Consider the following 12,939-nt stretch of genomic DNA (forward strand, 5'->3'; position numbering starts at 1 on the left):
ATTCATCCGTTTTCACTTCATAACTAATGATAAATTGAGCATGTCACATTTAACAATACATGTCCGGGTCTAAACACAGTCTGAAGTTTTTCCCCTCTCTAATGTCTTCTGTCAGCTAGAGATGCTTTGTTTACTCAAATCTTATCAAAATTCATTAGCATGCTGCTTCTGTAATCCAAATAAACCAACAAGAAAAGACAAATAAGGAATGTCTTAATAGGAACAGATGTGCAGGGGAAATTAACATTAAAAGTATGTAATAAAAGTTTCCATCTATGATGAAAACGAGATACGGAGTGAAAACATCTGTGGGAGAAATTCTACTACCTACAAGTGGGCAGTAAGTTTACTTAGCTTTCATATTTAACATAATAACAGAGTAGGGAGGGGCCTTGGAGATCATCTAGTCCAACCCCTTGCTCAAGCAGGAAACCCTATACCATTTCAGACAAATGGCTGTCCAGTCTCTTCTTAAAAACCGTTGGAGCATTCACCACTTCTGGAGGCAAGTCGTTCCACTGATTAATGGTTCTAACTGTTGCACTTGCTTTATTTTGGAAACGGTCAACGTTCCCAGTCAATGACCTTGGGGCCTGGGTCTGTCTCATACTTCGAGGTGGCCCACTTGCATTACCAGAGTTCCCTCCTAATCCTCCCTTACATTCCAATGCCTTCCAACCCCTCCCATTACTGGTCCATGCAATCTATAAAGGTAAAGGTAAAGGTTCCCCCGCACATGCGTGCTAGTCGTTTCCGACTCTAGGGGCCGGTGCTCATCTCCGTTTCAAAGCCGAAGAGCCAGCGCTTGTCTGAGGACGTCTCCGTGGTCATGTGGCTGGCATGACTAGACGCCAAAGGCACACGGAACGCTGTTACCTTCCCACCGGAGTGGTCCCTATTTTTCTACTTGCATTTTTACGTGCTTTCGAACTGCTAGGTTGGCAGAAGCTGGGACGAGTAACAGGCACTCACTCTGTTACGCGGCACTCGGGATTCGACCTGCCAAACTACTGACCTTCTGATCAACAAGCTCAGCATCTTAACCCACTGAGCCACCGCGTCCCTTATGCAATCTATACGCCGCACTAAAATAAGCTTCTAGTGTTTGCATTTTTTAATTCAGTTTAATGTGTTTTTGACTTTCCTCTCACAGAAGAAACTTAGCAGACGCTCTCAAGGGCATCCTTCCTCCAGATTTTGGAGAGCTATCCTTCTGTTTTCTGAGACTTTAGCACGGTCATTCACCTGGTTTCCAGGAAATAGTTCCACAACCTTAGACACCAGGATGTTCAGTTCGAAAATACAGGTAGTTCTCAACTTACAGCTGTTCATTTAGTGACTGTGCAAATGGCACTGAAAAAAGTGACGTGCGATCATTTTTCACACTTCTGACTGTTGCAGCATCCCCAGAGTCACGATCAAAATTCATATGCTTGGCAACTGGCATGTGTTTGTAACGGTTGCAGTGTCCCCGGGGGGGGGTGTCACGTGATCCCCTTTTGCGACCTTCTGACAAGCCAAGTTGATGGGGAAGCCAGATTCACTTAACAACCATGTTACCAACCTAACAACTGCAAGGATTCACTCAACAACTGTGGAAAGAAAGGTCGTAAAATGGGGCAAAACTCATTTAACAAATGTCTCACTTAGCAAGAGCAATTTGGGGCTCCACTGCAGTCGTAAGTCAAGGACTACCTGTACAAATGGTAAAATTCTCTTGCTGTTAGAATCTGATGGGAAGGGGATATCTAATAGCACAGGGTTGAACTGTGGAGCTCCAGATACTCTCTGAGCTTGCTTGTTTTCCTGCAGATACAACAGTAGTGGGCCTTATTCATCACGACAATGTGGAAGCTTACCGCAAGGAGGTTGAGGGATTGGTGAACTGGTGTAAGGAAAACAGCCTAGTTTTAAATACTGGAAAAAGCAAAAAGATCATTGTCCATTTCAGAAAAAGCGGGCACAGCCACACTTCTCTGTGCATTAATGATTCACCTGTGGAGATGGTTACCAGCATCAAATTCCAGGGTGTGCAGCTAACAAGTAGGCTGGCTTGGTTGCTCAACAGCGAGATGCTGGTGAAACGGGCACAGCAGCGCCTGCATTTTCTGTGTCGCATGAGAAAAGCACATCTTCCTTCCCCTGTCCTGACCACTTTCTGCAGGGGGACGATCGAGAGCATCCTGTCATACAGCATCACAGTCTGGTTTGGAAGCATCCCTGCTTCAGACAGGAAGGCGGTGCAGAGAGTGGTGAGGACGGCCGAAAAGATCATTGGCAGTTCCCTCCCTCCCATCCAGGACATAGCACAGAAGCGTTGTTTGAACAGGGTCCGCAAGATTGTCTGGGACACTACTCATCCTCTTCACGACCTGTTTTCCTTGTTCCTTTCTAGGAGGAGGGGGCTTCGTGGTATCCAAAGCAGAACATCCAGATTCAGCCCTAGTTTCATTCCATACAGCATTAAACTTGTGAACTCTCAAGCTTCCTCCTTCCATTATATATTCAAGATGGACAGCATTTAATATTTATTTGTTATGTATATGTAGGGGTGTGGGTCTATACATATGTATAGTATGTTTTAAATGTGTGTTATGTATGTGTACACTTTGAGAGGAAGCAACTAAATTTCATTTTTTTTTAATGTGTGCCATTGTGGCCACAGGAAAAAAAATGACAATAAAGGTTATCTAATCTAATCAGATGTTTCTTTACCCAACTAAGTAATGTCATCAGTGCTGGCAGAGAATGGGCTTTGGTCTCTGTTTGCATACAGTAGCTTGTCCTTCCACTGTTGGTGGGGTTATGGTTTCCTCTTTTGTAGTTCCTTGGTTAAGGTATTATTTCCCAATTGTCTATTTCCAGTGCCCCACCCCCACAACCACAAAAGAAAGATAGCTTGTTAATAGATCCCAGTCTGTGATTGGTTTGCTTGCTTGAGGAGTTTTTTTTAACCTGGAGTCTTTATTGTTTCGTGCATAGAGTTGGTTGCGAGATGGACAGCCACATAAATGTGCATAATAAATACATAATTATCTAGAAGTACTAAAAAAAAAAGATTAATCAGTGTTTCTCAACCTCAGCAACCTTGTAGATGTGTGGACTTCAATTCCCAGCTGTGCTGTCTGGGGAATTCCGGAAGTTTTATTTTTATTTATTTATTTATTTTCAATTTTAATCCCATTTATATCCCGCCCTTCTCCGAAGACTCAGGGCGGCTTACAATCTAAGCACAAATCAAATGTGCTTAGCAATAGCCTTCATTCTATGTATATGCCTGCTTATTATTAGGGCTTTCGCCCCCCCCCCCCCAAGCGGCATTATTACAAAGTCAGCTTAATTGCCCCCAACAATCTGGGTCCTCATTTTACCTACCTCGGAAGGATGGAAGGCTGAGTCAACCTTGAGCCTGGTGGGACTCGAACCTGCACTAATTGGAGGCAGCTGGTGTTACTTAAGGAGGCATTAGCCCACTGCTCCACCGAGGCACTTGTTGAAGTGCTCACGTCTTCAAGTTGCCAAGGTTGACAAAAACTGCGATAGATTGGAGCCAAATTGTAATCCTCCCACTCTATTCTATTTCGCCACACTATTTCTTTCTGGCTACTTTTCCCCCCCTCTCATCCTCATTCTAGACACTACCTATGAGTAACTCCTCCAGCCCTTTTTTTCAATAATATTGGCCAAGCTGGAAGAAAAGTGTTCTTTTAATGTGGGAGATGTACTTCAGACACAGCACCCGGGTCACTTTCTAAGTAACATTTTATAGAATTGATTAAACTTTAGCACCATAACTCTTCACTTCACAGTCCCGGGGAGAAAAAACACTGGAAGTGTTAAGTCCTTAGTAATTTTTGCTTTACTTTTTTAAATGCTCAAACAGATCTAGAGGTCCACTGCGCCTGAAATTTCACCCCTCTATTTCTTAGCTATACGGGCAGTCCTTGACTTACAACCATTCGTTTAGTGAAGGTTATAACAGCGCTGGAAAAAGTCACATTACCATTTTTCATATGACTGTTGCAGCATTTTCATGGTCATGTGATCAAAATTTGGATGTTTGGCAACTGGCATGTATTGATGGTGGCCGCAATGATTTGCAGCCATGCGAATCCCCTTTTGCAACCTTCTGGCAAGCCAAGTCAATGGGGAAGCCAGATTCACTTAACAGCCATGTTCCTAACTTAAGAACTGCAGCGATTCACTTAACAACAATGGCAATAAAGGTCATAAAATGGGGCAAAACTGACTTAACCTTGCTTAATAACATAAATTTGGGGCTCAATTGTGGTTGTAAGTCAAGGACTGCCTGTATATATATCCCTAATAATAAGATAATATGTTGTATCTAACAAGGTGGGACATCAATGGAACAGAATCCATCAGGAAATGGATTCTTTCTTCTCTTTCCCAGGCCATTGGGGCGCTCCAAGTCTAGAAGGTTGAGAGAACCTTTGAAGATTTCTAGTCTTTAAGATGGTAGACAGGACAGAGTAACAGAGTTGAAAGGGACCTTGGAGGTCTTCTATTCAAACCCTCTGCTCAAGCAGGAATAATAATAATAATAATAATAATAATAATAATAATAATAATAATAATAATAATAATAATAATAATAATAATAATAATAATAATAATAATAAGTTGGAACGGACCTTGGAGGTCATCTAGTCCAACCCCCTGCTGAGACAGGAAACCCTATACCATTTCGGACAAATGGCTGTCCAGTCTCTTCTTAAAAACTTCCAGTGTTGGAGCATTCACAGCTTCTGGAGGTAGGTTGTTCCACTGGTTAATTGTTCTAACTGTCAGGAAGTTTCTCCTTAGTTCTAGGTTGCTTCTCTCCTTGACTAGTTTCCATCCGTTGCTTCTTGTCCTGCTTTCAGGTGCTTTGGAGAATAGCTTGACTCCCTCTTCTTTGTGGTAGCCTCTGAGATACTGGAACACTGCTATCAGGTCACCCCTCGTCCTTTTCTTCATTAAACTACACATACCCAATTCCTGCAACCGTTCCCTATATGTTTTAGCCTCCAGCCCCCTAATCATCTTTGTTGCTCTTCTCTGTACCCTTTCTAGAGTCTCGACATCTTTTTTTACATCGTGGTGACCAGAACTGGATGCAGTATTCCAGGTGTGGCCTTACCAAGGCATTGTAAAGTGGTATTAGTACTTCCACTTTACAATGCCTTGGTAAGGCCACACCTAGAATACTGCATCCAGTTTTGGTCACCACGATGTAAAAAAGATGTCGAGCCTCTAGAAAGAGTACAGAGTACAGAGAAGAGCAACAAAGAATCCTTGTTTGGGTGGTAGCATGTAGAAAAGGAGGATGGGGAGAAAGGGAAATTCCATTACATACATTCAGTGGTGGGATTCAGCCGGTTCACACCACTTCGGCAGAACCGCTAGCTAATTTGTTGTTGCCCAGGCCCAGAATGGACTTCCGGAAGTGGCATCCACACAGAGACCCAATTGTTCATATATTCGAATCCCACCACTGCATACACGTATGTATGGACGATACCTGATGCCAAGTCAACATTTATGAATATAACATTGCTTGAACACTAGCTAGGGCTCCTTTTCTGAATGCCTGTCTCAAATTAGCTAGCACAGAGCCTGCAGACGCCCTATGATGGTCAGAAAGAGAAATCAGGAGTATGAACCGCTGACTTATGCTGAATTTTCTCATTTCACCATGTTAGGCAATCACCCCATTCCTATGAGTTCTTATTTGATGGAACCATCAACTGATCCTACTGATTTAATTAACCTAGAAATCTGCTTAACGTGGAAGAGGTTGGCCAGCAGGTATAAAATGCTGATGACATAATTTTTTTTTTGATCCTTCAAAACTGGGTAGGTTGTCCTCAGTTTTGCTAAAGATCATTTCAAAGGAACTTAGTCCAGTTATACAGTATTTAGACATAACTGCAAAATAAATATCCCTCATCTTTAGCAGGATTGCAACTTTACATCAGCTTTTTTTCTTGCTTTTTATATTGTTTGTACAGTAATACTTTATCTTTTCTAATAAAGAGGTTCTTTATGGCATATGTCTAAATGCTAGCTTTCTCCATTTGAAATTATGGTTTCAATAGTATGCATGGCATCGAATTATCCAAGGAAAAAAGAATTAATTGCTTTCACTTTTGAGGCATGAATTTTTATTTTTAGTAAATCAGTGGTGCAAATATTCTTGCTCAGTCTAACCCAGACATCTCAAACACAAGGCCCGGGGTCCGGATCCGGCCCGCGAAGTGGTTTCATGCGGCCCACGAAGCCATCCTGGAAACAGTGAGGGAACGGCCCCCACTGCCTTGGCCCTTGCCCAGAGACCCTCCTTCTGCCAGAGACCCCCAGATCTGTCCCACTCCTGCCCAGGCCCCCATAGGCACCCTTGATGCGAACGATGTAGAGCTGGCCATGCCCACCCAATAGGCCATACGCACTCTAGCCACACCCACCCAATAGGCCATACGCACTCTAGCCACACCCACCCAGTAGGCCATACGCACTCTAGCCATGCCCACCCAGTAGGCCATACGCACTCTAGCCATGCCCACCCAGTAGGCCATACTGCACTCTAGCCATGCCCACCCAGCAGGCCACGCCCACCCAGGCCACACCCACCCGGCCCCTTGAGGGCAACCGCAATGCTGATGCGGCCCTCCATGAAATTGAGTTTGACACCCCTGGTCTAACCTATTAAGAAATCTAGACTGATTAATGAAACACTGGTATAGTTGCATGAATATATAGTGGATACAGGTTCGAGTCCCAAGCGCCATGTGATGGGGTGAGCTCCTGTCCTTGCCCCAGCTTCAGCTAACCTAGCAGTTCGAAAGCATGCAAATGTGAGTAGATAAATAGGTACCACTTTGGTGGGAAGGTAGCAGTGCTGCATGACGTTATGCTGGCCACATGACCGCAGAAATGTCTTCAGACAGCACGGGCTCAATGGCCTTGAAATGAAGATGAACACGATCCCCTATAGTTAGCAACGACTAGCAGAGTAAAATCCACAGGGACTCCATTACCTTTATCTTTTACAAACCTTGGATATGAACAATGTTGAATTATGCAATACAATAAAATGTACTGGCCACATCAAACTCCATAACATGGATATTTAAAAATGAGATATAAGAAGCTTTGACAATAATCAATGCTTGTTTTTTTTTAAAAAAAATCTGCCATTCTAAATTTTGGACCAATATTTTAAATCACAATGAAAAATGGCTCCTACAAGTTTAGAACAAATACAGCTCCATTTAGCTTCCCAGTTTAAACTTACATCAATTATGTTTGATAATCAGATCTGAGGATTCATAATTAGTTTTTTCAGGCAACACAGTTAAAATGTATCCACTTGATCATGCACAGAAATCTATATGTGGTTGCTTGAGTGTGAACACACTTGTGTATACACACCCACCAGAATACAGGGGGGGGAATCACTAATCACTATAATAATTTTATTATAAAAAACTCTGCCCTTGCCCTTAATACCTAAAAAATATTATAAACCACCTTTTCTTCTGATAAAAATAAACATACTTTTTTAAAAAAGGTTTTAGTTGGTTTTTTTCTTCTTGCTAAAACTTCTGTTATCTGAATAATAAATATTTTAACAGAAATTTGGAATACTTCCTTAGAAAGCCAGTTCCAATCTTTAGACATTGTGTTTTCTTGCTGCATTTTGTAATCTAAAGTCATTCATGATTTCTCTTGTGCAAGAACTGTGATTTCCCCCCCCCACACACACACACCTCCTTTCCTGTGGTTCTTTCAATCCAAAGAATTGCCTTATCTCGGTGAAATAACATTTCCTCTTTAGCTGCCATATTTGATTCAAAGAGTTTTGATTAAGCATTCAAGGGTTATGAATAAATAAGATGCCGACCAATATCATTACTATTGGGTAGAACATTTAATCCTCAGCTTGACTGCACTGCATAACCTTTGTTTCATCCTTTTGAGCACACACACACACACACACACACAGAGAGAGAGAGAGAGAGAGAGAGAGAGAGAGAGAGAGAGAGAGAGAGAAAGAGAGAGAGAGAGAGGAATGCATGTACACAGACATCTTCACACACACACACACACACACACACAGACGCAAACATTCAAAAAGCAATGCCACTGCAGACTTTCACAATTTAGCATGATAAGGAATACTTTTTAATTTCTGCAGATGAGATGAGGCCCTATGCTTTGGGACAATACTGATGGATGATGTTTTAATATAGCTGAAATGTTATTCTTACTGAACCAGGGAAAACTATAAATTTTGCTTCATTGCCACTGATGCCTCTATGCATAAAACTATGGTGTCACCCGTTGCCCGTGAATAATCGCTTCGGCACGGCAGATGTTACTTTGCAGGGAGAGCAATTCTGATGCCGGAGAATTGTGGAAAGATTAATTGTCTACAGCTGTTTCATGGCCCACAGCAATCTTGATACATTTATGATAAGTTTAAGAGCTCGCTAGAGGCACTGGCTATTCCCTGGGCAGAGGAAAAAGGTGGAGGAAGGAGCAGAGCTAAGGTGAGGGGGGGAGGGGAACAGACAACACCTGTCCACACCTGGAATCTTAGGCCCTCTCAGCCTCAACACAGCTTTCCAAAGGAGCTCTCAGAATTGCAAAAGCCTTATAGAGACCAGCTGAGGTAAAAGTGATCTGCACCATAAGCCCAGGAAGAGAAAGAATTATTCAAATTTGTGCAAATGAATGGCTTCCCGTTTCCCTCCCTTGGCCATGTGGAAATTGAATGTGACCCACCCTGACCTTTTTCTATTAAGTGCTGGAATTGCCGTAAATGCACCCTTCTCAGTGCCCTAATGATAGTAAAACCCCAGTGAGGCCTCATTAATAAGGAAAGGGTGGCCTTCCTGGTCTGCCCTACATCCGGGTATGAAGAGAAATGGTGGAGGAAACAAAAGAAGAGTTGACCTGCTGAAATTTTGAAGGATTTCTTTGATTTAGTTCTCAGCCTTTTTTTAGCGTCCCCTGGCACTCTCTGGGATGATATGAGGTCTCCTGCCATGGGCAAGGGATTGGATTAGAAGATTTCCAAGATCCCTTCCAGCCCTAAGATTCCATTCCATTCCACTCCATTCTATTCTAGTACCCTGCCCTGCCCTGCTCTACTCTACTCTACTCTACTCTACTCTACTCTACTCTACTCTACTCTACTCTACTCCACTCCACTCCACTCCACTCCACTCCATTCTATTCTCCTGCCCTGCCCTGCCCTACTCCACTCCACTCCACTCCACTCCACTCCACTCCACTCCACTCCACTCCACTCCACTCCACTCCATTCTACTCCAGTCCACTCCACTCCACTCCATTCCATTCTATTCTATTCTCCTCTCCTACCCTACCCTACCCTACCCTACCCTACTCTACTCTACTCTAATCTACTCTACTCTACTCTACTCCATTCCATTCTATTCTCCTACCCTGCCCTGCCCTGCCCTACTCTACTCTACTCTGCTCTAGTCCACTCCACTCCATTCTACTCTACTCCACTCCACTCCACTCCATTCCATTCCATTCCATTCCATTCCATTCCATTCTCCTCTCCTCTCCTCTCCTCTCCTACCCTACCCTACCCTACTCTACTCCATTACATTCTATTCTTCTACCCTACCCTACCCTACCCTACCCTACCCTATCCTATCCTAGGTGCTCTCTGAGCTTGGTTGATTTCTTGCAGACATTTCATTACCCAAACTAGGTAGGATCAATGGTGCTAAATAAAATATTGTATTAAAACTGAGTAGATGGTGCAATACATGGTCTACATGGCTAGATTTTTAAAAATTGAGCTAGTTCAATATTAACACTTTATGGAATCACTTTAGTTTCTTCAAATGTCACTTACTTAATTACTATTTTGTATATTCTTCCCTAGTTATATTAGCACATAGTTTGTGTTGTATCTTCTGGTTGTTGTTTTTTTCACTAACATTTTTTTTAAAAACGATTCCATAGGACTGAAGGTGTCCAGAAGAGTCTTTTATTCATGAATAAATGCATCCATTGATTTGATAAGTCCCAGTCCCAACACATCTGGAGAACATTAACTTTAAGAAGCTGGAAATAAAGCATGGACTCAACTGTTCAGCAATGGCACAAGCATATTTTGAATTCAGTATCTTTTGATGAAAAATGTTTAGCATCTGTCAATACCAGCAATTAGTTCGGAACTGATGAAAACCTTAAAACAGTATCATTAGTTACATTAGGCTATGTAAATCAGTTTGAGGAGATCAAATTACCATGTGTGTGGTTCATAGTAACACCAGGGAACTGTGACTGACTTACATTTAGTGATCATTCAGAATTATAATGGCACTGGGAAAGGTGACAAATGACCATTTTTCACACTTACAATCATTGCAGCATCCCCATGGTCATGTGATCCAAACTAAGATGAACAAAGGCCTGGAGACTAAAACATATGAAGAACGGCTGCAGGGCTTGGGTTTGGCTAGTGACTAGTCTAAAGAAAAGAAGAAATAGGGGAGACATGATAGTCTTCCAGTATTTGAGGGGCTGCCACAAAAAAGAGAGCATCAGGCTATTCTCCAAAGCACCAGAGGGAAGGACAAGAAACAATGGTTGGAACCTGACCAAAGAGAGAAGCAACCTGGAATTAAGGAGAAACCTCCTAACAGTGAGGACAATTAACCAGTGGAACAGCTTGCCACCAGAAATCGTGGGTGCTCCATCACTGGAGATTTTTAAGAAGAGACTGGACATTCACCTGTCTGAGATGATATAGGTTCTCCTGCTTGAGCAGGGGGCTGGACTAAAAGACAGCTCTGTTCTATTCTATTCTATTCTAAAATCAGATGCTTGGCAACTGACATGTATTTATGATGGTTGCAGTGTCCCGGGGTCATGTGATCCCCTTTTTCGACTTTCTGACAAGCAAAGTTAATGGGGAAGGTAGATTCACTTAAACATCACATTCCTAACTTAACAACTGCAGTGATTCACTTAACAACTGTGCCAAGTAAGGTCGTAAAATGGGGCAACACTCACTTAACTGTCTTGCTTAGCCATGGAAATTTTGGGCTACATTGTGGTCATAAGTCAAGGACTGGCTGCATTTTTTTTTAATCTGCTACAAGGCTAAAGGCAAGCGTTAGTTGTAAGAAACACAATACCATTCTAAGGCTATTGTTTAATCTTTTACTCAAAATGGGCAACGCCCCATTTGCTTTCTGACAGAAGCATAAAAATTGTAATGTCTTCAGTCACCCAAAAAAGCTTGATTTCGCTCTTCAGGTTAAGAGTGAATTGTCAACACCTCACCATATTTATCTCTTTATCTGAAATATTTCTTCCATTTCCACCAATAGAACTATCTTTTGATAGGTTCTTGTAAACAGCTTTGGGATAAAATTTGCTCAAAGCAGAAATGTAAAAATAAGAATTCTATGCAACAATATTATTCAAAACATTTACATTTTGATGTATTTGATGTTGCTTGTTTGTACAAATAAGATTTGGTTCAATCTATAAAGACAACCATTGTAGTATATTAGGGCATGACATCCTAGGAAGAAATGCAGCCATTTTTAGAAACTCCAATCTGTGTTACTTTCATTTTCCTATCAGCTCTGAAGCATCATTTCAAATCTGAAATGTTGCACATCCTAGTAAAACACATAAAATTCCCATCAGTAAAATAGAAAACATAAATTAAATGCTGCTAGAAACAGGCACCACAATTAATGGGGTTAAATACCACAATATAGGGGCACCTAATTGTACAGCCCTTGACAACTTTTTCTAAAAGGTAAAAGCCACTTCTGACAAGCTTCTGCCTCAATGATTTAGCTCAATAACTATTTATTTATTTAGTGTATGCCAACTACAGAGGTCTTGCAATCATTGATATACAAATTTAATGTAAATAAGGCATCAGAACACACACACACACACACACCCTGACAATACAACATAGGAGATAATATATTTAATTAACATAAAATCATAATAAAATCACTATAATATGGAGCCATAGAATTGTAATGGGATAGTTTTTATAAATCGATATCTAAGGAAGCTCTAAGTCAGGGGTCTTCGAACTTGGCCCTTTTATGACTTGTGGACTTCAACTCCCAGAATTCCTCAGCCAGGCACGCTGGCTGAGGAATTCTGGGAGTTGAAGTCCACAAGTCATAAAAGGGCCAAGTTTGAAGATCCCCCTGCTCTAACTGCTTCTGGTGTGGCTGCGGTGAGATCATCCCAGGTGCCTTGGAATTTCCCGAGGGGATCTTTTTGATCTATATGTGTTATAGTTTGTTCTGGTGCACCACAGTCGCATTGCGGGCTCTCAGCCATTCCCCACTTCAAGAACTTTGCAACTTAGTTCTGGCATGGCCTGTCTTGATTCTGTTCAGGTAGCTCCATATTTCGGGGGGCAACTGCATTCCTGGAGGTGATCATGTTGGATTTGTATGACACACGGGGACCGAACTGGATATTGCATCTCTCACGGTGAAAAACTATAGAGGCAGTTCAATGGTGAGAATGGGATGTGGGATGTGGCAATGATCTTGAGGAAGAAGGGAAAATGTGCTGCCTAAGAAACAATCAGAGAAGAGTTAGGTGTGGCGAATTGAACTGGAGGCCAGCACAGCAGAGCAGGAGAAGTGTGAAGTCCTGCCTTAATAATCACAACAGGGACTACTGAGGCTGCCATTGCTAAGGGATGTGGTCACGTGGTATTTTGACCAATGAGCCTGTCACTTAATGTCTATGGACATTCCCAGTCACCCAGGTCATGGTTGTCCCAAATATATTTTTTCCAAAAGGCAACTGGACTTTGTTTTTCTTGAAGACACTTCGCTTCTCCTCCAAGAAGCTTCTTCAGTTCGAACGCAGCTCCGACTCAGAACTGAAGAAGCT

Source organism: Vipera berus (genome assembly GCF_964194415.1).
Source record: "Vipera berus genome assembly, chromosome: 7".
Taxonomy (NCBI): Eukaryota; Metazoa; Chordata; class Lepidosauria; order Squamata; family Viperidae; genus Vipera; species Vipera berus.